The sequence below is a fragment of the Episyrphus balteatus genome, chromosome 3 (genome assembly GCF_945859705.1).
Source record: "Episyrphus balteatus chromosome 3, idEpiBalt1.1, whole genome shotgun sequence".
Lineage (NCBI taxonomy): Eukaryota > Metazoa > Arthropoda > Insecta > Diptera > Syrphidae > Episyrphus > Episyrphus balteatus.
In genome coordinates, this window is record NC_079136.1 from 61,776,735 (window position 1) to 61,802,807 (window position 26,073).

Consider the following 26,073-nt stretch of genomic DNA (forward strand, 5'->3'; position numbering starts at 1 on the left):
ACTTCAGCGCATGCAAACGAATGCCATCACCTCCGTAAAGGATAGGCTATCCAAGGTACCTAAGTATCCGATACATTTGTGAACACGAATCAGCTGTTCTTCAAATCTCCCATAACATGCATGAGTATTCAGAAATTTTTCTTTGGATTTTTTTACTTGTCAACACATTTTCACGGTCAGGTATGATTTTACGTGGGATGAGTATACGGTGAACGCACCCAATGGCATGACTTTCGTCGGAGAGAATTTCTGATCAGCTGATCGGAGAACTACCTCGAAACAAAGAGTCTGTGATTCGGAAGAAATCGGAAAAATTTTTTCCTCACTAGGGCCGAATACCTTACTAAAATTTCGTTCTGAAGTACCCAGTGGAGCGGTAGTAAGTGCGATAAACTATGGCGCCAGTGGTGTCGGTTCGATTCCCTGCCTAAACCACAAAATAAATTTTTTTTTTTCAGGAGTATCATTGTCATGAAAAGTGTATCACTGCTTAGCAGTCGTTTGGAGGCGGAGTTAAAGTGTAGGTCCTTTCCAAATTGTTCCATTTTTTTTTCCATCAAATGAATTCGTTTTACGCCACGCCAAGAAAAAACAACCAAAATGAAGAATAGAATAGATAGAAAAATTCATCTTGTTACAATGCCCTTACATTAGCCTTCTGTTTAGTAAATGCATTTTCTAATTTTTTTAATTTTCTGGTAAGTATTTAAATGATTTTACAGTGCACGTAGCCAATATCGATTCTCACTCAGGTCTTCCTAAAAGAAAACAGAAGAATCAAATTTGTGTTGCTCTTAAAAATCCTTACTCTTACGAAACCCCATTTTTTCAATTGCTTCTTGATTTCCCTCAAAGGTCATTTCAACACATGTTGTGTTAACAGTTTTTTTTTTTTAACAGTTTTCCAGAAACGCGGTCCTTTGATAAAATTGTTTGTTTCACTTCTTTTTTTTTTTTGCATGAATTTCCTTCCTGGAAACGAGTTGAGTAAATTTTGTCACTGTTAGACTCTAGGGCGATGCAACTCCAGCCTTAAATGGACACAATGAATCGAAAATGAGGGTGGTGAATGTTTGTTTTTGTCATTTCCCCCATCCACGGTAAAGTTCGGTGTAAACCTCCACAACAACCCACCAGGATTCAGAATCAGGATCGGAGTTGTGAAACACACATAAAATTTGTTGCTGTGATAAATTTGACTGGGCGGAGGAGGCGAGGCGCACACACTTGTTGTCAACGGCAGTAAAAACTGCCGATTATTACAGATATCGTGTAACACGGCAATGAATTTTAATTAATTAATAGCCAGATGCATTTGTCTGTGTATATTAAGGGTTCCGGACACGGCAATGCATTGTCGCTTTTTCAAAATAAAAAAAAAAAAATTATATAAACCTACCAACATTATAAAAGAGGGCGGCCTTAATTTGATTTCTCATACTGTGTGTGTAAATCAGGCCGGACAGAACTGAACTGAACAGAAAACAGGACCGGACCGGAGCAGAGCAGGCTAGGCTGGGGCTGTTGATGTTGATGGACTCAATAATTGATTGACGGAAATTAAATGGGGGATTTACCTTCAGAGATGTGATTGGCAATTTTCGGAAGAGCAGAAAGTTAATGTGTCCTCTGATAGTATATATTTGCTACCTGTATATGTTGATATCTGTTTGTATAAATATGTATACCTTACCTCTATACTGGACATATCCTGTGTCCTGTTGACTTGTACGTACGAATTTAATAATATACAGCCGAATATATTCCACCGGAATGGTCCTTTTGGGTTGTTGGTTAATAAGGAGAACAAAATTATGGAAAAGGAAAGAGCGACAAAAAATTACATTAATTAAGTATTCATTAATAAGGCCGCTCGTTGTTTAAATGGCGATTTTTCATATTGTTTTCAGCGAAAGCTTTAATAAGAAGTTTTTTAATATAACATCAAAGCCTCGGATATGTTTCAATATTAAACAGAAGTTTCATTTATGTATATTTTAAAAAATTAACCACCTGAATGAATACAAGGATTTCCATTTAGCTACCACATTATTGGAATATAAGCATTATTATCCTTATGATTTCTTGGAAATTCATGTTTTTTGTAATAAAATTCTTTTATTTCTTTGCAAGGCATTATGAAACAAATAACAGTTAATTGTTTAAAAGTTTGGTGCCTAAATTCACAGAATTTTCAATATACATACTGGCATAAGGCTTTTTGGAAAATGGAATCAACTTACATGCCTACCATTTATTAAAGTTTTTATCAAAATATGACCTTGCCACGTGCAACTTCATTAGATCATTTTTCTCATGGCAAAGTTTATGAAACTATGCAAATGTATATAGCTTTAATTTGCAATTATTGTGTTGAAATATGACGGATCAAAGAAAGCAGCCAAAACTTGATAAAACGACTCGAGGGATTGAATCGAAACTTTGTAGGGTTTTTGTGGTCATAGGCATATTTTGTGGTCATAGGGCATATTAAGGCACTGAGGGTCTGATTATCCAAAAAGTTGGTTTTCTTTTTGATTTTCCAAATTAATGTCAAGAATAAAAAAAATATGTATTTTTCAAAAACCGTTTGTAGGAATTTTGTACAAGATTTCAAGACCCTCCTTAATTTTCCTGTGCAATCAGCGGTTGCGAAGATTTTGGAGGAAATAGAAAAAAATTCTTTGAAATTCAAAGTTCGATATGTCGAAGGGGTCATATCGAACTTTCGTTCGATCGTTTAAAATTCTTTTATTTTATTTAATTACACTACGACTTGAGGGAAAAACAGTCATTTAAAAAACCTCAAACTAATTTTGATTTTTTTTATCCTTCAATTTGTTCAAGAAGTGTGCACTTTCAAGGCTTTTCAGTACCGTCTCCTCATTAAAGATGGCGCTTACAGCCCAGTTTGGATCTCGCCATCAAACAACAAGCCTCTCCAGCCAGCTTGTACAGGGCTTCTTTGAAAGAGGGCCTTACTGTTTAAATACTAGAGATGCCGTGAACATTGATTTGGCCGAATACCGAATACAGAATATTCGGCCACGCTCCTCGGCCGAATACCGAATATTCGGCCAAGGACACTCAGAAAAAAACGTTGGTAATTTCAAAAAATGTATACTTTGTCTAAAGAATAGATGTGGCTTAAAATATTCCCAACAACATCGTATGGTAACCATGAATAACTGAACTACTTTTAAGATAAATGTCTGAACACACTACCTACTACTGCAAAGATAGACATCTAAAATCGAATTATATATGAAGACTGTTCGCCAAGATCGAACGGAGGACCCATACAAGTGGTGGTCAACACATACTACAAAATTTCATATTTTGACAACATTTGCTAAAGTCTACCTTTCTTCTCCTGGGACAAGTGTTTACAGCGAAAGACTATTTTTCGAAGCAGGAATAGTCTACGAAGATAAACGTAATCGTTTACTACCAACAAATGCGGAACAAATAGTTTTCATTCACCACAACTTGCCTTTGTGCCTGGTGCCTGGCTACACGGTGATTTTTCAATCGCCTAAGCAGTGAGTTTGTGGGCAAGAGGGATGAAGAGTGAAGGGGGAAGATGCTCATGAAGGGAACTGAATTTTCTGAGGGCAGTACAGTTCCATTGCTAAGTTTTTCCTCTTTTTGACATTTGTTCCTAGAAAATGTAAAAGTGGAACGTGATTGGGCACAACAGTGTGTAGCCACCGCATGTGATTTTTCAATCGATTGAAAAATCACTGTGTAGCCAGGCATTTTAGTAGATTATAAGTACCAAAATTACAATTTTTTAGTAAAATACACATTTTGGTATAATAATTTATGTCTTTTTTCTCCTCCATTGGTATTCGGTATTCGGCCGAATAGTTAAACTATTCGGCCGAATACCGAATACCAGAAAAATAGGCTGAATAGGCCGAATACCGAATAATATTTTTTGTACCGTTATTAACGGTACCAGCCATAGAACGTTTTTTTTTTTTGGTTTCTAAATATCTCGTACAAGATTACCGTTATCATCGAACATTTTTATACCAAAGCGTTTAAGTAAAAGTAATATTAAAATTTAAGAAAATTTTCAAAAAACACATTTTTGGATTTTTAAAAAATATTTCAAATTTGTTTTTTCTTGAAAAATCAAGTTTTTGAAAACGGTTGGGTGAAAAATTTTGAAATTTCGTTCTTATGTGTAAATTAGTTATTTCTTCAAAATGGCATACCAACTTTTTTTTTTGAAAAATGTTAGAAAATTTTTATATGTACCTATATAGAAAATTATTTTTTAAAAAAACGGCTCTAACGATTTTCGAAAACTTTTATTTTAAAATATTTTTTTATAGAAGAAATAAAATGGCATATTTGATTTTTTGTAAAAGATCATTTAAAACAGTGTTTATAAAACAGATTTTATTTTTTTACACTACCTACTTATGAAATTTCTTGAAAATATCAAATTTTCCCTAATTTTCTTGAATAAAAAGCTTTTACAATAAGAGCTTAAGCTCTATTTCACTTTTCAGTAAATTTTCTTGAGATCTGTTTCAAGAAAATGACATAGATCTCAAGAAAATGTACTAAAAATTGAGCTTATGCACATTTTTATTGCATATGAGCTAAGGAACTCTAAAACTATGCACATTTGAAACCACAAATGACCTCTTCTGGATTATTGTGCTTATCTAGGTGAAAGTGAAATGTTCGTAGAGCTTATTTTAGTTTCCTTATAATTTCCTAAGCAGAAAACAAATATGTATTTGGTCAATGTAATGTCAATTGTAATGTCATTTCGGCTGGAATGCTCAATGGGAGCAAAACTTTTTGAATTAAATTCTTCGTACGCACTTCCTGCAATTGGACGCCACACGCCAACACTCTCATGTTCCAAAAGTTGAATAACCTTTAGGTTTTCATTTAGAAAAGTGCATCTATTTGATCCTCTCAAGAACCTCATCAACACCATAGCATATCTACTGTTTTATAGCTCTTCGCCAAAAAATCATTAGCATAATGATCTAAAAACGATGTGTGTGTAATTGTGCAGGCGCATGTGTCGGTAAAAAAGTAGATTATAGTGACTAAAATGCATGCTTTTAGAAATAACTGTTCCTTTAGGCACTAAAAAAAGAGGTATAAAAATAAAAACAAAAAAAAAAGGAAAATTTACACAAACGAGTTAATGTAGGCATCATCAAGAAGTTTATACAGAGCGAGTGAAATTGCATTTAATTGCCAGCGTAAAGGAAGAAGAATAACAGACACAATAAGGAGCTATACGAAATTTAAAGTTCCATTAACTAATTAAAAGACTAAAAACTAATGGCGGGCCAAATGGGTTGATGTCGACGTATCTTCTAGCTAAAAATAAGGTAGAGACGACCATCACCCTCTTGCAGCTCACTGCAAGGGGTGCAGAATGGAAGAATTATACTGCACTTGGTAAGTAGGTATTTACAAAATAGTCGTCCTCGTCGTCGACATAGTTTCATTACAGTCCTCCTGTTGGTGGCTTGAGCAATACTACTGAACAAAAGGCCAATTTAAAAGTTCCTCAAGTGTTTGCCTGCCTGGTAAAGTGAGATAGAGTGACGCGCTAGTGCTACCAACAACTGCACAAGGTCCTCTTCTTCTCTCCCACCTCCAACTGTTTTGCTATAAAGTATTCGAAAGTGGTAACAGTTGGTTTGGGGAGGCCTTATAGTCAATCTCCCCTACCTTCCAGTTAAGGCAGTTAAGTACAAAACTGTGCTTCAACCTCGAGAGTAGGGTGAATAATCAGTAGCCCGTAAATATTGTTGCATGACTCCATTAACTTTACAGACGAACATTGCGGCTTACATTCGGTGAAAATTCTTCATGCGAATTTCTCAAGAACTTTTATTTTATTTTTTAAGAAATTTTATATTTTTGTTCTTTTCTATTTTTGAAAATGTGATGATTGCTGGTGAAGTGGGGGCTTGAATTCTATTTTTGAGAAATAATGGAGAGGAACAGGGGAGACTTATAGGACCTTAATTCTTCAGCACAATATAAAAATTAATTTTTCCTAATCGTGTTTGTAGGCAAAACAAATGCTTAATTTGACGATGAGATGATGATGATGGTGCGACGATATACATAAGTTCCAACATTTGAAAAATTGGTCTTCTTCTGCATGTTGTTGATTTTGTTGGTAAAAGGAAGGTTTTATTGAGCAACAACAACTTACTGAATAAGGAAAAGGGTTATGATAATGATTTCTTCGCAGGTGAAAGAAGAACAAGTTTAAGTAGGTTAAGTGAGTCTTTGAAAGAGAATGGAAGTCGAAAATGTAATAGCATAGAGAGAGAGAGAGAGAGATAGAGGAACATTGAACGAGTTTAATGGTTTTCAACACGTTAACTAACAGTAGTTGAAGTTTTTGCAAACAATATTCAACAGGAGATTGGGAAGTTTTGCAAAAAAAAAATAAGGCAGACTGTTGTAAGTGTGAGTTTGATGGAATTGTTGTTAGAGAGAGATAGATTTTCATTTTGGAAATCAACATGAAAACTATTTAGCCAACATTATTTAAGAAGCTAAAGTTTTTGGTAAGTATTTTTGGGTAAGAATAGGGGTAAAATAAATTCTAAGTGAAAAGTTTTAGGAAAGCATTTTAAGTGGGTTAAGATTTAATTTGAGAACAAAGCTATAGCTTTAATGAATCTAAATTTATAGCGTGTTGCATGTATTGTGGTAGATAAAGAGCGTTAGTGACTGAAGCGAGATAATATTTCCGTATAATAGCTGCGTTCCTTTGGAAATATTTATCTACTGCTTAGTACTTAAAGCAGCTTTGAACTACTTTTTCAGTATAGCAAAAGTAGTTCAAAGTAGTTTTAAGTACTAAGCAGTAGATAAATATTTCCAAAGGAACGCAGCTAATGTTGTATGAAAGTACGAAATTTAACGGCAGCTAATGGACAAAGGGAAGAGAAAAGTTATTCCTTCTTGTTTGTTTGAGCCCTCAAACTATCGATAGTTGTAAAATATCTATTCATTCGATAGTTTTAAATCATTCATTCATTTAGTTACTATTTTCATTTAAATAGTTTTTTCATTCGATAATTTTTTATTCGGTAGTTTTTTCATTCGAATAGTTTTTTTTTATTCGATAGTTTTTTCATTCAAATAGTTTTTTTATGCGATAGTTTTCTCATTCGAATAGTTTTTTTTTATTCGATAGTTTTTATTCGATAGTTTATTCTATATTTTTAATCAGATAGTTAATTCGATAGTTTTTATTCGATGGTTTTTATAATTAATAAATGAATGAATGAATGAACTATTCGATAGTTTAAATCATTCGATAGTTCCCATCATTAGTTCTCACATGTTCCAGATGCTTATTCTCGTATTCATGAACAGAGGTTCCTCACGTCCGGCTCCCCTCATAAGCCAATACGAGTTTAACACCGGTACTTTTCAAGTCAAGTCCAGTTAAACAAGAGCAGTACCAGTACCTAACTTTTAAAAAATTCATTTTTATTTTATAGGTAAGTTTACCCAATAGAAAGTCAGAAACTGGATTAATCTCTTGCTAACGGAAAGGCTTTTTACCACCCTACCTTACCGACTTCAATTATTTAGGTACGGTAATTGGCTACAATAATAAATATGTACAAACAAAATGGCCTTTTGAGAGCCTTCTTTAACATAATATCGAAAACCCTAACCTTGCATATCGTTTTGCCAGGTTTATTGAAATTGAATCTAGAACTAATCACTGAACTGATAACGAATAATTCCAAGGAATCTCCTTCACTATCGACAATAAGTTTGTTTCCAATGAATTGATCATTATTCCATTGAATTAAACGTTAAAAGGAATTCCATGTTTCTAAACATCACCGCATTTAAGATTTAATTAAATTATTTTACAAATGCACAAAAACGTTTATATATCTCCGGTTTCAAGTTCAATGATAATTTAAGAAAGACTATCGGTATAATCAATGAACAAGAAGAAGAAGAAGAGCATCAGGAAGCCGCCAGGAAGACCAAGACCAACCAAGCAAAAGGATATACACACATAAATGTGTAGCAGGGCAATGTACATTAGTATAGAAAGACTATACGTTTAAGATTTTCTTCTGCATTTGAACTTTTGCCTTATGATTGTAGAAGACCACAATTATTGGACCAATGCCAAGAAATTGTGTGCTCAATTTAAGGGAAATGAATTGAAATTCCCAAGAAGTGAAGAAGAAGAAAAAGTGGGCGGCTAGAAGAAGTATAGTTGAAGATAGAATGTGAAAAGAGCACAATCCTATCAGATGCAAGATAATTGCATGAAAATGTTTTCCAGATACTATCGCTTAAGGTTAAATTGATTTCCTAAAACATCAGATATTTATTGTATCTTGTGTATCTTCTATCTTATGGTGAACACCTATGTGCTGGCATTGGAATTTAATTGAAAGCCAGTAGGCGGGTGTGAACATACATGATAGCAAAATAGAAAATTATGTAGGTACACATATATCCGTACATACATCACTTATAAAATGTTAACATTTTTTTCATTCCTACTTTTGAAATTTACCTTATTTAAGGGGATTTCAAGTTATGTTTCATTTAAATTATATTTTCGAATTAAAAGAACATTCTCAGCATATCTGTTTGGAGAAAAAAAAAAAAAAATTAATATGCAAGATTTAATTGAAGTTTATCAATTTATTCTTTTAGTAAACAAATTTTAAGGATTGTAAAGCTACTTACAAAAATATTTAAAGTCTAAAATTTGAACATTTTATGAGAAACCTAAAGTCTAAGATCCCGTTGTAGGATGGCCTACATACCCTTATAGTTATGCCAGTTGAGAGTTATATTTAACTAAAGTTTCAGATTATCAGGAGCTTAGTTGCAAATATCTAGAAACTGTAGCCTAAACGGGTGGACGGTTTTTCTTGAAATTTAATATAGATAATTTTTTCTCGTTATTTCCCAAATTGTTTTTTTTTTGTTTTTTTTTATTACCTCACTTAAAAAATGTACCTACCTACAATACAAAATTTTAGAGTTATGGCAATTTTCTTACAAAAACGATTTCGATTAAATTTAGCGTAAATTTTAGTTTTTTCCCAAAAAATTCGGATAGTGGAAATGTTGGTCTTATCTAAAAGCTTTTTATAAGAAAATAAGGAAAATTATAATTTTACTAGCTGACCCGGCGGACTTCGTTCCGCCTTTCCAAGTATTTGTTTTCAAATTTTAGCCCTGTAATGTGTTAAACTTTTTCCGGTTCACTCGGTTCGGTTGATATGTGGAGCACAAATAAATTGACTACAGCGCAACCTACAGGGTCCAACTATAACACAAAACCTGTCTGGGGCAAACCTGTCTGGGGCAAACCTTATACCTGTCTCAGATGGACCTTATCGCACACACAAAATTTCACAAAAATCTATTCAGTCTTTCGATCCCAAATACGGAATTTGCATATACATAACTTGACAACAGCGCCACCTACCGGGTCCAATTATAACACAAAACCTGTCTCGGATAGACCTTATCGCATACATAAATTTTCACAAAAATCTGTTCAGTCATTCGACCCCAAATACGGAATTTGCATATAAATTGACAACAGCGCCACCTACCGGGTCCAATTATAACACAAAACCTGTCTCGGATGGACCTTATCGCACACACAAAATTTCACAAAAATCTGTTCAGTCATTCGACCCCAAATACGGAATTTGCATATAACTTGACAACAGCGCAACCTACTGGGTCCAATTATAAAACAAAACCTGTCTCGGATGGACCTTATCACCCCCACCGAATTTCAGAAAAATCTATCAAGTCGTTTAGAAGGAGTAGGGTCACAAACAAACGCACAGGAGAATTATATATATAAGATTTTATTAAAGCATTTCCGAGAATTTGCGAGAGTTAAAAAAAAAATACATATAATCTGTTTTTATAATTAATGCAACACCGTTTTTAATGAATTTGATCACAAAACAAAGTATGTCATCTGATTTCTTGTATGAAAAGGAATTTTAAGAGAAAAAAAAATTCAAAATCGTTTGAGCGGTTTTAAAAAAAAAAAATTTTTATGAAGCTATTTTGAAGAAATAATTAATTTACCTACATACATGTAAAAACGAGACTTCAAATTTTTTCACCAACCCATTTTCGGAATGTTGATTTTTCAAAAAAAAAAAATTGTTGAAATATTTGTTAAAAGTCCAAAAATATATATGTTTTTTACATTTGCTTAAACGCTTTTATATAAAATATTTGTTGAAATCGGTTAATCTTGTACGAGATATTCAGAAACTAAAAATAACGGTTCTATGGCAGGTACCATTAATAACGGTACACAAAATATTTTTTTTTTTATTTCAAGAGTTGAGTCATATTTGTTACATTACACACAAAAATTTTAATTAAATTATTAACGTTTCTATTTCCGTTATTTGGTAGATACCGTTAGTTTCAATTTTTCCTAGTTCTATTTTTTTTAGCACGTATACGCCACAGTGCATGTGAGCAGTGTGCATATAGTGTGAATTTCAACTTTGGCCCAGGTGCGCAAACACACCTAAATTGAAATTAAATAACATTAAAACTCAATAATCTTCTTTGTCTTCAGTGTAAATAAATAAACAGAAAAACAAAATCTTTTCAAATAAGAATAAAGGCTTCACCACACCGGAAGGTATGCGGCAGCTGTACGGATACTGGTACACTTGAATATTGATGTTCCAGTTTGGAATTTTTTTTTCCTACAATTAGATACCTGTACCGCTACCGCATACACTTCCGTCGTGGTCAAGCCTTAAAAAAACTTTCAAAGCTGTATACAAATTATTTCTTCAGAAATTTGAAGAGAATCCGTGCAAATCCGCACACTAGCAACCCCACACCACCGTACGCACAGTCAGCCAACTAAATAGTCTTTTGTTTTTAGTTGGAGGCAATTGGAGCATAACATTTCGTTCTTTCGAAGCTTGACAACTTTTTGAAGTTTAATTTATAACGGAACCTGGTGTTGACGGCTAGGACTCTGGGTAGTATGTCATATCAATAGCAATAGGATATCGCGTTTCTTGTAGCAGGGGAATTAGGCCCTTTATAAGGTTGCCCTTTGAAGGAACATAACTACCTCAGAGTCTTTAAACCTTTCCTTCCACTTACCACCATTACAACCCCCAGCTTATAGGTACTGGAGGCTGATCCTGGCAGCAGGAAGGAAAGGGTGTTCAGTTGTACTTAGGCGTGGCATGCTAGCATATGGCACATCCTAGCTCGTCGGATGGGGGGGTTCTTGCCAATGTAGAAACTGAACGTTCGTTACGAAATTACATGCCGGAAATGATTAATAAAAGTTTTTGGTTCTGAAGAAGAGCCCAATAGTCCTGTTTAATCTATCTACGAAACATTCTTCACGAGTGAGGAGAGCGCTGGTTGGTGTTGGCTCTCTGAGGATTTTCCCACCCACGTATCGCAAGGATACGACCTTGGTTGTTATGTCCTCCATTTTTATAACAACCCCTAACTCGATGTTTAAAATGCAAAAAGATCTAATACATGCTTACCTCAAAATTTATTCTCATACTCGATCAAAATCTAAAAATCAACTTAATAAAAAAAATTCAACCCATCGGTGATCTTGGATCCTCTTAATCTTCATTCTTTATTTCGTCACATCGCCACATCCACTTCCGACTTCGTTTAGCAAAACATAATTCTAAATAAAATTATTCGCTGATACAAAAACCAACACATACCCATTTCTTCATTCCGAAGAAAAAGAAAATTCAAAAATTATGTTCTTTTCTAACCAAAACAATTTTTTAATACAAAAAAACTTAACCTAACAAAGGATATAAACTTAACTAATTGAATATAGTAAAAAAAAATAATTCTTAATCATAACTTTTCAAATCAAATTCAAAAAAAACAAACAACAGTCGAAAATAGTAATTGGTAGTAAATTTGTTGAAAAAAAATATGTAAATTCAGTTTAAACAATAATGAAACAAAAAAAAAAAAATCATAAATCAAAAAGTGAACGAATGTATGCTTTTCTCATATACATTAACTCGAAATAACTATTGCCTACTTTAAGGCGAAATCACAAAAATTATTTTATTTATATTTCCGAATTTATGATTGTTTTTTCTTTCAAAAAAAAATATTAGGTATATTTTAATTATATCTTAATAATTAACAATTAAAAATCGTTATTTTTTTTATTATTTAATCCAAAATTATAACTGAGTCACTTCTCAAGTCACCACAATATGAAACCAAATTGACCTTGAATGTATTTTTTTTTTATCTTATCAAGTACCACGTCATTTAATCAATCACAAATCGATTTAGGTACAATTATTTAAATTTCCTCTACAAGAAGGTAAGTATTGCATACTTAGTCAAGTATTGCATACTTATAGGAAAATATGTTTTTTTTTGTTTTTTTTACAACAAATTGTGTCAATGTATGTGATTAAGTTGGAAGCCGAATGCTCAAATTAATTTCTCTTTTTTTTTGATAATAATATTTAAAAAAAACTTACCACGACTTTACATTTCCCTTTGAGGAGGTGCACCGCATCATAGGTCTATATTTGCATATATGTAGTACCATTTGTACCTGCTATTATGTTTAAACGAATATTATAAAAAAAGAAAAGAGAAATTCACCACATTTATGAGAGTGATAGCACTTACACACACACGTTAGCTTGTAATTGGATGTTTTTTTTTGTTATGTACTTTCGTTTTATTAAAGAGACTTTGGTAATTAGAAAAATAACGATCTTAGTGTGGTGAAAAGAGGTGAGGGGAGTTAAATTTATTTTCTATTGTGAAGTGATCATAAAAAAAAGAGAAAAATATACAAAGATTATATTAAACAAATTAAAGAGAAATGCATATATGAAAATGAAAATTAAAATGAAATTAAATTATTTTAGCTAAGGTGAATTTAGTGATGCTGATGTGTAAACTGAAAACGCTGATGATAGGGGATATGATTTGGTGGTGAACATCTGGTGACGCTGATGATGATGATGCTGATGGGTGCTGTTTCGGGTGTGGTGACTGTACCAATTCGGGATTTTCTGGGTTTTTTTTTTTTATGACTTTCACACTGGGTTTTGGGGGTTTTACTTCTCGGGCTCTTTGGTTATGCGAAAGGCATGAATTTGGTACTTATTGGAGTACCTCTTTTTGTTTTTTTGTTTGGACTTGGGGCACATGTGGGGTTCAGGTTGCTCATGGGGTTTAGGTTTTTCGCGTATGTTTTTTTTTTTCTTTTTTTTTGTTCGTTTGTTATATGAGTTGTAGGATAGTTTAATATCTTTTTTTTTCAAGGGCTTAAGAAACACAAAGGCACACACATTTACTGACGCTTATGGTCTTCGCATTGAGTTTTAACACTTTTGCATGTGTTTAATGTCGTTTTTTTGCGAGATTTTATGTAGTATAATGCGAAAAAACACGTTTTAAATCTTTAAGATTTTTACGAAGCGATTAGCATGTATAGTTTTACGTTTTACTTAGTTTTAAGCCGCATGCATAGTTTTAAGTTTTACTTAGTTTTAAGCCGCATGTGTTTTAACCTTAATTTTTAGTATTTAAGTTTTTACTATTTATTTCTTTTTGTTTTAACTTATTTTATTGTTATTTGAAACTAGTTAACAATTTTACTAAAAAAAAAATCAAATTTTACAAATTTGAAAAAAAAAAACGCGAAATATATATGTATTTATATATATATTTTTTTAAAAGCAAACCGAATGAAGCCGTCCAATATTACCCGCACAAGATAGAAAACCAAAAGAGAACGATCCGCGGCAACCACCGCCTTTTATAGCCACACGGCAACCCTTTCCAATTTCGAAATAGTGCGGCCATTTTCGAATTCAGCAGAAATGGATTCCGGAAGGTTCCTTCCTAGCCTTAATTTTGACCAGAAATTTATAATTTATATCTTAAAAATCATTTTAAATTATTTCAAAAATAGGTGTGACAAAAAAATGATTTTCTAGTCAAAAACGGCTCAGAAAAACAACCCGGAAACACTTCCATGACACCGAATTGCATTGGTATGCGTGAGCTTGGATGTCATATTTTCGAAATCCCAAAAATCAGCTGCGTATTTTTAGTACTTTGCCGCTTACAAGATTCTCTTTAGTCAGCAAATCTTTTGTACTAAAAAAATAAGCCCACCACAGCGTCTACGATATCCACCATCATCCACATCCACACATTATTCTCTTATCTGGACACCATTTGAATCAAATTGAAACAAAGCTAGGTTCCAGTTTAAGCTAAGAGAAAAACCAAAGATAATAGAAGACTCTATTATTATCATTACCTAAACTACCTTATCGACTGTTGCTAAATTTGAATTTGATTTGAAGCTATCAAAAAAAAATGTATGCCTATATAAGTTTGGCGTTTCCTACAACACGTATACATTTCCGAGTTTATATATAAGTTTTTTTGTTTTTTTTTGTTTTATTATATATTTTTTTTTTTTTTTTTTTTTTTACGAAGGAAATGGATACGAAATGAAACGTTACGAATCCTATGCAAATCAACCCACACCCGAGAATGTGTCTCATGTTCAGACTGTAGCTAGCCGGGTTAAAAGGATTATGAAAAGTTTACTTTTTAATGTCCTTAGAATGAAACACTCCTAATGATTTTCCATGCTCATCGACTAATTCATATAGATTATTTCCCACGATATTCACAATTTTAGCCTTAATGAATTTAGGACAGAGCTTCGCGTTTATCTTTTTCGTTGCGTCGCTCAACACAAAATTTCTTTTGAAGACAACATCACCTATATTGTATTTAATGTCCTTACTGCGGGTGTTGTATGCATGCTCGTACCTAAGATGTGCTTTTTCGAGAGATTCTTTTATTGCGTTATGTATGATGTTCATTTTAGGAGACTTAGGAATAACGTTGAGTTCCGAATTATTCACGCAGTCCAGTTTTCGAAGAAGTGAAAAGTCTGAGCCATGTTCTATCATTTTCTGGCCAAACAGAGCTTCGTATGGTGACATGCCAATAGCCGAGTGAGTTGCTGTTCTAAGCGCGCAAGCAATAGTGGGAAGGTTAACGTCCCAATCTCTTTGGTCTTTTCCCAAGTATGACCTAATGGCAGCAAGAATGGAACGGTTGACGCGTTCACTGGCATTGGCCTGTGGGGCATAAGAAGCTGTTCTTATGTGTTGAATACCATATGACGTCAATAACTTTGCAAAAACTGAACTCGTAAATTGTTTTCCATTATCTGTTAACACAGATTCTGGAACACCGAACACGCATAGAATCTCTTCATTCAAAAACTTGGTTGCCGTTTCTGCAGTAGCTTTTCGTAGACCTTTAAGAACAACAAATTTCGTTAGCTGATCGAGAGCTATGATAATAAAGGCGTTTCCATTCTTAGATCGAGGGTATGGTCCAAGAAAATCCATGTAGATGTGTTGAAATGGGCGTTCGACTACGAAAGGTTTTCCCATGGGCTGACGTTGAACTTGGTTCGAAGCCTTTGACATTTTACAAACCTCACAACTACCTACGAAGGATTTTACCTGTGACGCCATATTCGGCCAAAAGAACTGTTGTCGAAGTCTATGTAAGGTTTTACCTAAACCTCCATGCGAAGCCCTAGGTGGTTGATGAGCCAAGGATATCAGACGGTCGGTCAACTGCGATGGAATCCATAACTTCCATGTAAGGTCATCCTCTAAAGGATTTCCTGTGCTGTGTGTAGATAGGGCGTTCGATGCCTTCATCATCCTTTTGGCATAGAACGCCTCCGATTCCTGTGGATGATGCATCACATAAAATTACAAATGGCTTGCTGTAGTCAGGGTGCACTAAAACGGGTTCAGACGTCAAAATATCTTTAATCTTCTGACAAGACTCTATTGCTTCACTACCAAATTCGAATTTCCGATTCTTCTTTAAGGTTTCTGTGATAGGCGTTGCTAAAGAACTATAGTCCCTAACAAACCTACGGTACCATCCCGACATGCCAAGAAACCTACGTACCTGTCGCTGATTTTGTGGGATAGGGAAATCTTTTATGGCTGCGACCTTCGCTGGATCAGTTTTAAGAAGACCATCACCTATAATATAGCCTAAATATTTCAATTCCTTGAAACAAAATTTAGATTTTTCAAGGTTTATCGTTAAACCAGCATTTTTAAGATTTTCAGCTACTATCTTCAAATACCGAATGTGATCTTCAAAGTTGCTACTGACAATCAGGAGATCATCCAAATAAACAAAAACGTTTTCTTTTAATTCATGGGGTATCACTTTGTCCATTAACTTGCAAAGACAGGATAGTGTCTTTGTTTTATAGGTTCGGCATCCCCTGTGTCGATTTCGTGTTCCTCTAACATGGTTTTTCCTAAGCCAAGTGTAGCAAAGGACGGGAACATGCTAATGGTTGTTTGAAGTTTATTGAATTCTTCTCCCGAAAGCTCTCGCATCTCTGAAGACACATTGATTGGTGGTGAGATTTCTGATATAATGTGCGGTGCAATACCGAAAGACTTCCAGAAATTGATCCCAAGATACAATTTCTGTTGAAGCGAAGGGACTACATACATCTCTATCTTTTTAGTTTCATTTTTGTACGTTATATCAGCTAAAAATTTACCGATGATAGGTTGACTATTACCATCCGCTGTTCTGACATGGGATGAAAAGCGATCGTGAGGGATGTTTAGTTTTCTCAGAAATTCATCGCCATCTACACCTAAGCAACTGATGCTTGCCCCACTATCTAGCAGGCCAAACATGCTTTCGCCGAAAATTTTAACATTGGCATAGGGACGATCGTCATCCGAGCAAAACAAAGTAGTAGCTTCAATGTTCTTCAAAGCCTTTTTCTTATTTTTCTTTCGGTTTCGAATCCTAGCGATTCTCGGAGATATTTTTGGACTACCGAAAATTCTTTCTCTAGCAGCGTAGTATTCAGTCTGACGTTGGTGAAGACTTTTTAAGGGTTGTAAAATGTTTGGTTCATTTGGTGGTGTAATCGGATCTAGTTTAGTGGAAACATCTGGGCGTTTTATAATTTGTATCGGTGGTTTGTTTTGAATATGGTCTGAATTGGGATTAGGATTATTTGAATTATTAAGGTTTAAAATGGAATGACCCTGTTTTAAATTTGGATTGTCTGAGATTGCATTGAAATTGTTCGAATCTCCAGGGTCTAAGTTCGAATAGTTTGAATTTAGTGGAAGTCAGGGGTTTAATTGCGAGAGCAAGCCATTCCGGATGCTGATTTGCTCTTGCGGGCGTTTTCCGCGCACTTTGGAGTAGTACACTGAGTAGAAGTAATGCCTTGCTTTCCACAACCGTAGCAAAATAGGGATGTTTGGGGATCAGGACATTCGATTGCACTATGACCTATCTTCCCACAGTTCCAACAGGTATAACTACTAGTATCTCTCTTTACCTGAAGAGCCTCAACAGCCTCTGCCGTTGGAAGTGAAAATTCGTTGGGTACTTCTAATTCGCTAACGTTTCTACGTACGGAATGAGGAAGTTGATTTCGTGTTTTGTCAGGATTTTGTTCTTTAAGGAACTTTTCCATCTTGCGACAGACATAAGCTAATTCGTTTAAGCTCTGAGCCCTAAAAGTTAGTAAAAGCTGTCCCATTTGACCATTCACATTTTGTTTTATCAAACTAATCAACTCTGGGTTAGGTTTCGGATGAAGCAAGCGAGTATTTAATTTTTGTACTGCTGTATAAAACTGATCAAAGGTTTCATTTGGTTTTTGTCGGCGATCATAAAGCTGTTTTGATAGCTCTGCGTCGGTTTCGAGCGTATGAAATCGTTCAATTAGGGCAAAACGGAGACTAGACCAATCGGCATTGGGATTTGCTGCAATGAAGATCCAGTACCAATCTTCAACCTCACCACGAACGAACTGATGGAAAGTGAGAACTATCTCTGGCCATGTAGCACCATAACAACTTTTGTACCGCTCTAACCTAAATATAAAGTCATCAACAGTCATATTGACATTATCATATTTTAGACCCCACTTATGAAAACTAAGAGCTTTATGATAATGACTAGATGGAATGTTTTCTCCTAGCTGATTTTCTCCTATCTGAGTTACAGGCGAAGGTCGAGAAGAGGTATCATTAAAATGCAAGTTCCGTATCCTAGACAAGAATTCATCGGCATCCGGATTTAGATTTGAATAAGCTGGCCTAGAAGCTGCATCAGCTGCAGTGGTACTTGGTTGTTGAGTAGGAGGAATAGGATTATTATGTGTAGGTGGCTGACGCCTACGGACTTCGTATTCGTTGTCCACTGAAGGAGTGTTCTTAGCCAAAGCTTCGCGAATCATTTCTTTAAGCTCTTTTCTTAGCTCCGAATTACTCTTTTCTATTTGATTTCGAATCCCTTGCATATCCTCTGTCCTACTAACACCTATCGATGCCGTAACGAGATCCTGAATGTACGAAGGTAGATCTTGTTCATTTTGCTTAGTTGCTGGAGTTGTTGTTGTGGACGTGCTATCCCTAGCTTCAATACCTTGCGAACCTGAAGGCCCTATAGGATCATTATTACCTGTTCCATTGGGTCCTACGTCCGAAACACTTTGGTTACCCTGTTCTTGGTCAGCCATTGTTTCTTGACGAAAATTATTGTTGTTTGTTCTATTTGTTGCTATACGCCCACGCCCACGATTACTGGAACCTCGAGCGCGACCTCGATTAGAACTATTATTGCCCCAACTTCTGCCTGAACGAAGATTATAAGATCCTCCCGAAGGATACATATGAAATTTTGGGCTATATAAACCAAAATCCTTATTCTTTTAAACTATAGAAAATAATATAAAATTGTACCAAAAAAAAATGTACGAAATTAAAACTAAATCAAACCAAAAGAAATTAAATAATCAAAAAAAACTCTATAAATCAAAATCTAAATCTAAATACTAAATCAAAAAAAATCATAGCAAAAAAACTGAAAAAGAAATAAACCAATCAATAAAAAAAAATCATAAAGAAAGATAATACTAAAGAAAACTGTATTTGAATCAAAAATAAATGTAAATAGTTTTTGGAAAATTGTATCATGAATTTGTCTTGTGGATGTGACGATGCGAAAGATAAAAAAAATGAGAACTAAACATCGAAATATCATACATAGGTATGTACATAATGCTCACTCGTAAAGTTTGCTAGGTAGATGGACAATTTGAAAAAAAAAATTGAAAATTATAAATGAATTATGCGTTTTGAGTAGACGTAATTTTTTTGATGAAATTAGGAATATAATCAACTCGCTGCTGACATAGCACGGTGCTTCCAGAGCTTATACTATCGGTCGGTTGATTTTTTTTTCCACATATACCTCCTTTCAAACTTTATTATTTTGGAACAACTATAAATTCGGCTGGGCCAAAAATACGGATTCACAAAAAAAATAGTTCGAAATATGAAATTGAAAATTGATTTTGGTAGAAGTAAGTGACTGACGCAACAGACTAAACAAGGAAAAGATTCAACCTATTTACTGGACGTTCTTTCACCAATTCAACCTAACAATTTAAGTGAAACTAAATTAATTAAAGTCTGTCTAGAAATCAAAAACAAAGAGAAAATAAAACACTATTATTTTTCAAAATAAATTCAAAAATTGATTTATAATAACACAAAATAAAGGACTAATCGGGCCCCACGTTGGGCGCCACCTATAACGGAACCTGGTGTTGACAGCTAGGACTCTGGGTAGTATGTCATATCAATAGCAATAGGATATCGCGTTTCTTGTAGCAGGGGAATTAGGCCCTTTATAAGGTTGCCCTTTGAAGGAACATAACTACCTCAGAGTCTTTAAACCTTTCCTTCCACTTACCACCATTACAACCCCCAGCTTATAGGTACTGGAGGCTGATCCTGGCAGCAGGAAGGAAAGGGTGTTCAGTTGTACTTAGGCGTGGCATGCTAGCATATGGCACATCCTAGCTCGTCGGATGGGGGGGTTCTTGCCAATGTAGAAACTGAACGTTCGTTACGAAATTACATGCCGGAAATGATTAATAAAAGTTTTTGGTTCTGAAGAAGAGCCCAATAGTCCTGTTTAATCTATCTACGAAACATTCTTCACGAGTGAGGAGAGCGCTGGTTGGTGTTGGCTCTCTGAGGATTTTCCCACCCACGTATCGCAAGGATACGACCTTGGTTGTTATGTCCTCCATTTTTATAACAACCCCTAACTCGATGTTTAAAATGCAAAAAGCTCTAATACATGCTTACCTCAAAATTTATTCTCATACTCGATCAAAATCTAAAAATCAACTTAATAAAAAAAATTCAACCCATCGGTGATCTTGGATCCTCTTAATCTTCATTCTTTATTTCGTCACATCGCCACATCCACTTCCGACTTCGTTTAGCAAAACATAATTCTAAATAAAATTATTCGCTGATACAAAAACCAACACATACCCATTTCTTCATTCCGAAAAAATTATGTTCTTTTCTAACCAAAACAATTTATTAATACAAAAAAACTTAACCTAACAAAGGATATAAACTTAACTAATTGAATATAGTAAAAAAAAATAATTCTTAATCATAACTTTTCAAATCAAATTCAAAAAAAAAACAAACAACAGTCGAAAATAGTAATTGGTAGTAAATTTGTTGAAAAAAAATATGTAAATTCAGTTTAGACAATAATGAAACAAAAAAAAAAAAAATCATAAATCAAAAAGTGAACGAATGTATGCTTTTCTCATATACATTAACTCGAAATAACTATTGCCTACTTTAAGGCGAAATCACAAAAATTATTTTATTTATATTTCCGAATTTATGATTGTTTTTTCTTTCAAAAAAAAATATTAGGTATATTTTTATTATATCTTAATAATTAACAATTAAAAATCGTTATTTTTTTTATTATTTAATCCAAAATTATAACTGAGTCACTTCTCAAGTCACCACAATATGAAACCAAATTGACCTTGAATGTATTTTTTTTTTATCTTATCAAGTACCACGTCATTTAATCAATCACAAATCGATTTAGGTACAATTATTTAAATTTCCTCTACAAGAAGGTAAGTATTGCATACTTAGTCAAGTATTGCATACTTATAGGAAAATATGTTTTTTTTTTGTTTTTTTTACAACAAATTGTGTCAATGTATGTGATTAAGTTGGAAGCCGAATGCTCAAATTAATTTCTCTTTTTTTTTTATAATAATATTTAAAAAAAACTTACCACGACTTTACATTTCCCTTTGAGGAGGTGCACCGCATCATAGGTCTATATTTGCATATATGTAGTACCATTTGTACCTGCTATTATGTTTAAACGAATATTATAAAAAAAGAAAAGAGAAATTCACCACATTTATGAGAGTGATAGCACTTACACACACACGTTAGCTTGTAATTGGATGTTTTTTTTTTGTTATGTACTTTCGTTTTATTAAAGAGACTTTGGTAATTAGAAAAATAACGATCTTAGTGTGGTGAAAAGAGGTGAGGGGAGTTAAATTTATTTTCTATTGTGAAGTGATCATAAAAAAAAGAGAAAAATATACAAAGATTATATTAAACAAATTAAAGAGAAATGCATATATGAAAATGAAAATTAAAATGAAATTAAATTATTTTAGCTAAGGTGAATTTAGTGATGCTGATGTGTAAACTGAAAACGCTGATGATAGGGGATATGATTTGGTGGTGAACATCTGGTGACGCTGATGATGATGATGCTGATGGGTGCTGTTTCGGGTGTGGTGACTGTACCAATTCGGGATTTTCTGGGTTTTTTTTTTTTTATGACTTTCACACTGGGTTTTGGGGGTTTTACTTCTCGGGCTCTTTGGTTATGCGAAAGGCATGAATTTGGTACTTATTGGAGTACCTCTTTTTGTTTTTTTGTTTGGACTTGGGGCACATGTGGGGTTCAGGTTGCTCATGGGGTTTAGGTTTTTCGCGTATGTTTTTTTTTTTCTTTTTTTTTGTTCGTTTGTTATATGAGTTGTAGGATAGTTTAATATCTTTTTTTTTCAAGGGCTTAAGAAACACAAAGGCACACACATTTACTGACGCTTATGGTCTTCGCATTGAGTTTTAACACTTTTGCATGTGTTTAATGTCGTTTTTTTTGCGAGATTTTATGTAGTATAATGCGAATAAACACGTTTTAAATCTTTAAGATTTTTACGAAGCGATTAGCATGTATAGTTTTACGTTTTACTTAGTTTTAAGCCGCATGCATAGTTTTAAGTTTTACTTAGTTTTAAGCCGCATGTGTTTTAACCTTAATTTTTAGTATTTAAGTTTTTACTATTTATTTCTTTTTGTTTTAACTTATTTTATTGTTATTTGAAACTAGTTAACAATTTTACTAAAAAAAAAATCAAATTTTACAAATTTGAAAAAAAAAACGCGAAATATATATGTATTTATATATATATTTTTTTAAAAGCAAACCGAATGAAGCCGTCCAATATTACCCGCACAAGATAGAAAACCAAAAGAGAACGATCCGCGGCAACCACCGCCTTTTATAGCCACACGGCAACCCTTTCCAATTTCGAAATAGTGCGGCCATTTTCGAATTCAGCAGAAATGGATTCCGGAAGGTTCCTTCCTAGCCTTAATTTTGACCAGAAATTTATAATTTATATCTTAAAAATCATTTTAAATTATTTCAAAAATAGGTGTGACAAAAAAATGATTTTCTAGTCAAAAACGGCTCAGAAAAACAACCCGGAAACACTTCCATGACACCGAATTGCATTGGTATGCGTGAGCTTGGATGTCATATTTTCGAAATCCCAAAAATCAGCTGCGTATTTTTAGTACTTTGCCGCTTACAAGATTCTCTTTAGTCAGCAAATCTTTTGTACTAAAAAAATAAGCCCACCACAGCGTCTACGATATCCACCATCATCCACATCCACACATTATTCTCTTATCTGGACACCATTTGAATCAAATTGAAACAAAGCTAGGTTCCAGTTTAAGCTAAGAGAAAAACCAAAGATAATAGAAGACTCTATTATTATCATTACCTAAACTACCTTATCGACTGTTGCTAAATTTGAATTTGAATTTGATTTGAAGCTATCAAAAAAAAATGTATGCCTATATAAGTTTGGCGTTTCCTACAAATTATGATTTTCATAAACAAAGAACGTGAACAAATAATTAAAATACATCATAAAAACTCTTTTAAGTCCCTTAGCGCCATTTTTTTTTTTTGTGTCGTAAAGTGTCTAAATTTTGGAAACCAAGGCCACAACGACTTGTAATATTGGAATTGGCGGCCTAGATCATTTGATCTTATTCCCAAGTAAAACATATGAGCAGATTTCATGTTGGGCGCCATTTTTCAAAGAATGATATATTTTATGATTTCCAAACATAAATATTTTTACACATTGTCCTTATAATAACAGGAAAATGAGATTAATCTTATCAACAGTTAAACTGGAAGTTAAAATTAATAAGTTCTCATTGAGGATTGAGATAGAAGAAACATTAAAAAAAACTCATTAAATTTCTGCAACAAAAATCCGAATAAAATTAAATTCTTTTTTTAATTTAATTCGGAAAAATAATCCATCAAAGAAATCCGACGTAAATTAATCCTACTCATGTACTTCCTATTGAGATCAACAATTTACAACTTGGTGCACACTTTCATAACATTAAAGTAAAACCACTGTAACACTAGAACGGAAAGTGTTACTCCCTTTCCACTTTGCATCATGTTATCATGGTCCATTGCTTGCGAACTACTCTTGGTAATGCACATCTTTATCTTCAAGACTCAAAGTCATTGATGCCGCAGTCAAGTTCAAGTGAATGAATCATAATAAAAATAAAAAATCGTGCGGCTGGCTAAAAAGATATTAATTTCAAGTGCTGATCTGGTTGTGCCTTGCCGCTGCAGTCGACTCGAGATGCGAAGACTGAACTCGTAGGTACTTAGATATCGATTACAGGGTAATCTTGCACCTGGATCAAATTCAAGTTAAAGGGAATCAAAATTATTATGATTAGATGTAGCTGACAGAGAAAATAAAATACTTTCCAAAACATTATAATTATTATACGAGTAATTGTTTTCGAAGACAAATGTAAGTAAAAGGCATCACAAAAGATTAAACTTGTTCCATAAAAAGTTTTTACTTGTTAAAATGTTTTTTTTTTTTTTTTTTTTTTTTTTGTATCAGGTTCCTAACCCCAAAATGTCTTGCTTTAGTCGTCATCCCTGGTGAATTCCTTTCCATCAATGTTGATCACGATGAAATTGAACACGACTTTTCACTTTCAAGTTGAAGCAAATACAAATGAAAGAAAACAAAAAACAATGTCGAGACATCAGAAGGTCGAATTTCATAATATACGACGTTTCAATGCTGTGTTACTTCATTCGCAGCAAAGTGGTTAGAAACTGCAACTGGGATGGATTTAGATAAACTTGTATTTGTATGAGTTTATTTATTTATTTTTTACAAATACCACCAATGTTAACCCTCTGTAGGTCTTGGTTTGGTTTTCTTTAATTTTATAATATTTCAAAATTCAATTAATGAAGTCATGTTGACAAAAAAAACTTTCCTAAATTTTTAGGGAAAATTTTGTTGCCTAACTTTAAAGTCAGCTTTCCAATAAAATTGCCTAAATTGGAAGGATTTTTTTGACATCTGACCAATCAGAAACCGAGAAATTACCTAAATATTGAGTCCCTAACGTTTCTGAACCTGCCCAATTTCAATTGATTGAAACGTCTTTTTCAAGACTTCATTAATTGAATTTTGAAATATTATAAAAATAAAGAAAACCAAACCAAGACCAAATTTAAGATTTTAAAGATCTTAAATATTTTTTAAGCTTAACATTGTAAGTATGGATTTTTATTTTCTTTTTAATTATTATTTTTTAGACTAAGAGTATTTATTATAGATTCCTGAAGAAGGTTGTTATCGCAACCGAAACGTCGAATAAATATTAGGATAAACAAAATTGACCTCAAGCCCACTTAGGAGTTAATATTATATATTAAAAAAGGTCACGAAGATAGAAATAATTTGAGTGAAAAGTTCTTTTTTTTGCAACTTGGCACTAGAACAAAAATCGCGATCAATATTTTCATAGCGGGTTGGTTCAGGTGTTAAGGTGGGCGACTAATGATTTGAAGTATCCAGTTCGATTCCCGGACTGGTCATCGTTTTTTTTTTTCCTTTCCAAAACCTTACAAGTGCAGATTTTAAAACAATAAGGAAAACCCGATTGTTTTCATAAGGTTTCCTTCTTGGATGAAAACCATAGAGAAATCTTATTGTTTTTGTTCTTTTTTATGTGGTCTATTTTTCTCTGTGTTAACGTCAATATGGAAGTTAACAAACTAAATGTCAAACCACACGTCAACATACGTTTACAATGTTCCTACTGATCAAAGAGAACTCCGAACACTCTTCAACAACTTGGATTTTACCCTTGATCTAGTTGTACCATGTCTAAAAGACATGTTTCGTTTGGGCGCCAACCATCATTGGTCATTCCAAGAGCGTTTGTTTTGGGACAGATTAAAATTATTTTTTTTTTACTGAATGAAGGCCGCTACAGTATAATTTCAAACATATTTCCTTTTACATTGTGAGGTCATTTCCGGGAACGTCATTTCCGACAACGCTTAAAAAATCTGAATAAATAATAAAACAAATCAGAATCCTATATCCAAATATGTATGAAATATAAACTCTTATAAAAAATAAAATATCACAAAAAAAAAAAATAAATAAAACTAACTCACTTATAGCCTAGATACATACATAGTACATATTTCCGACATGCCTAATCCATGTTTTTTTTTTTCTTTGAATAACGAAATAAAGTCATAAATTTGATTTACTTGAGGCCTACTACCATAAAACAATAATTTTAGTCGTTTTCATTTCAACAATATTTCGAGGAACGTCCCTACCTGGCAGTGGCGGTAAATTGAAGAAAACACATTTTTTTATTCTCTGTCCGTAACCGATTAATGTTTACCCAATAC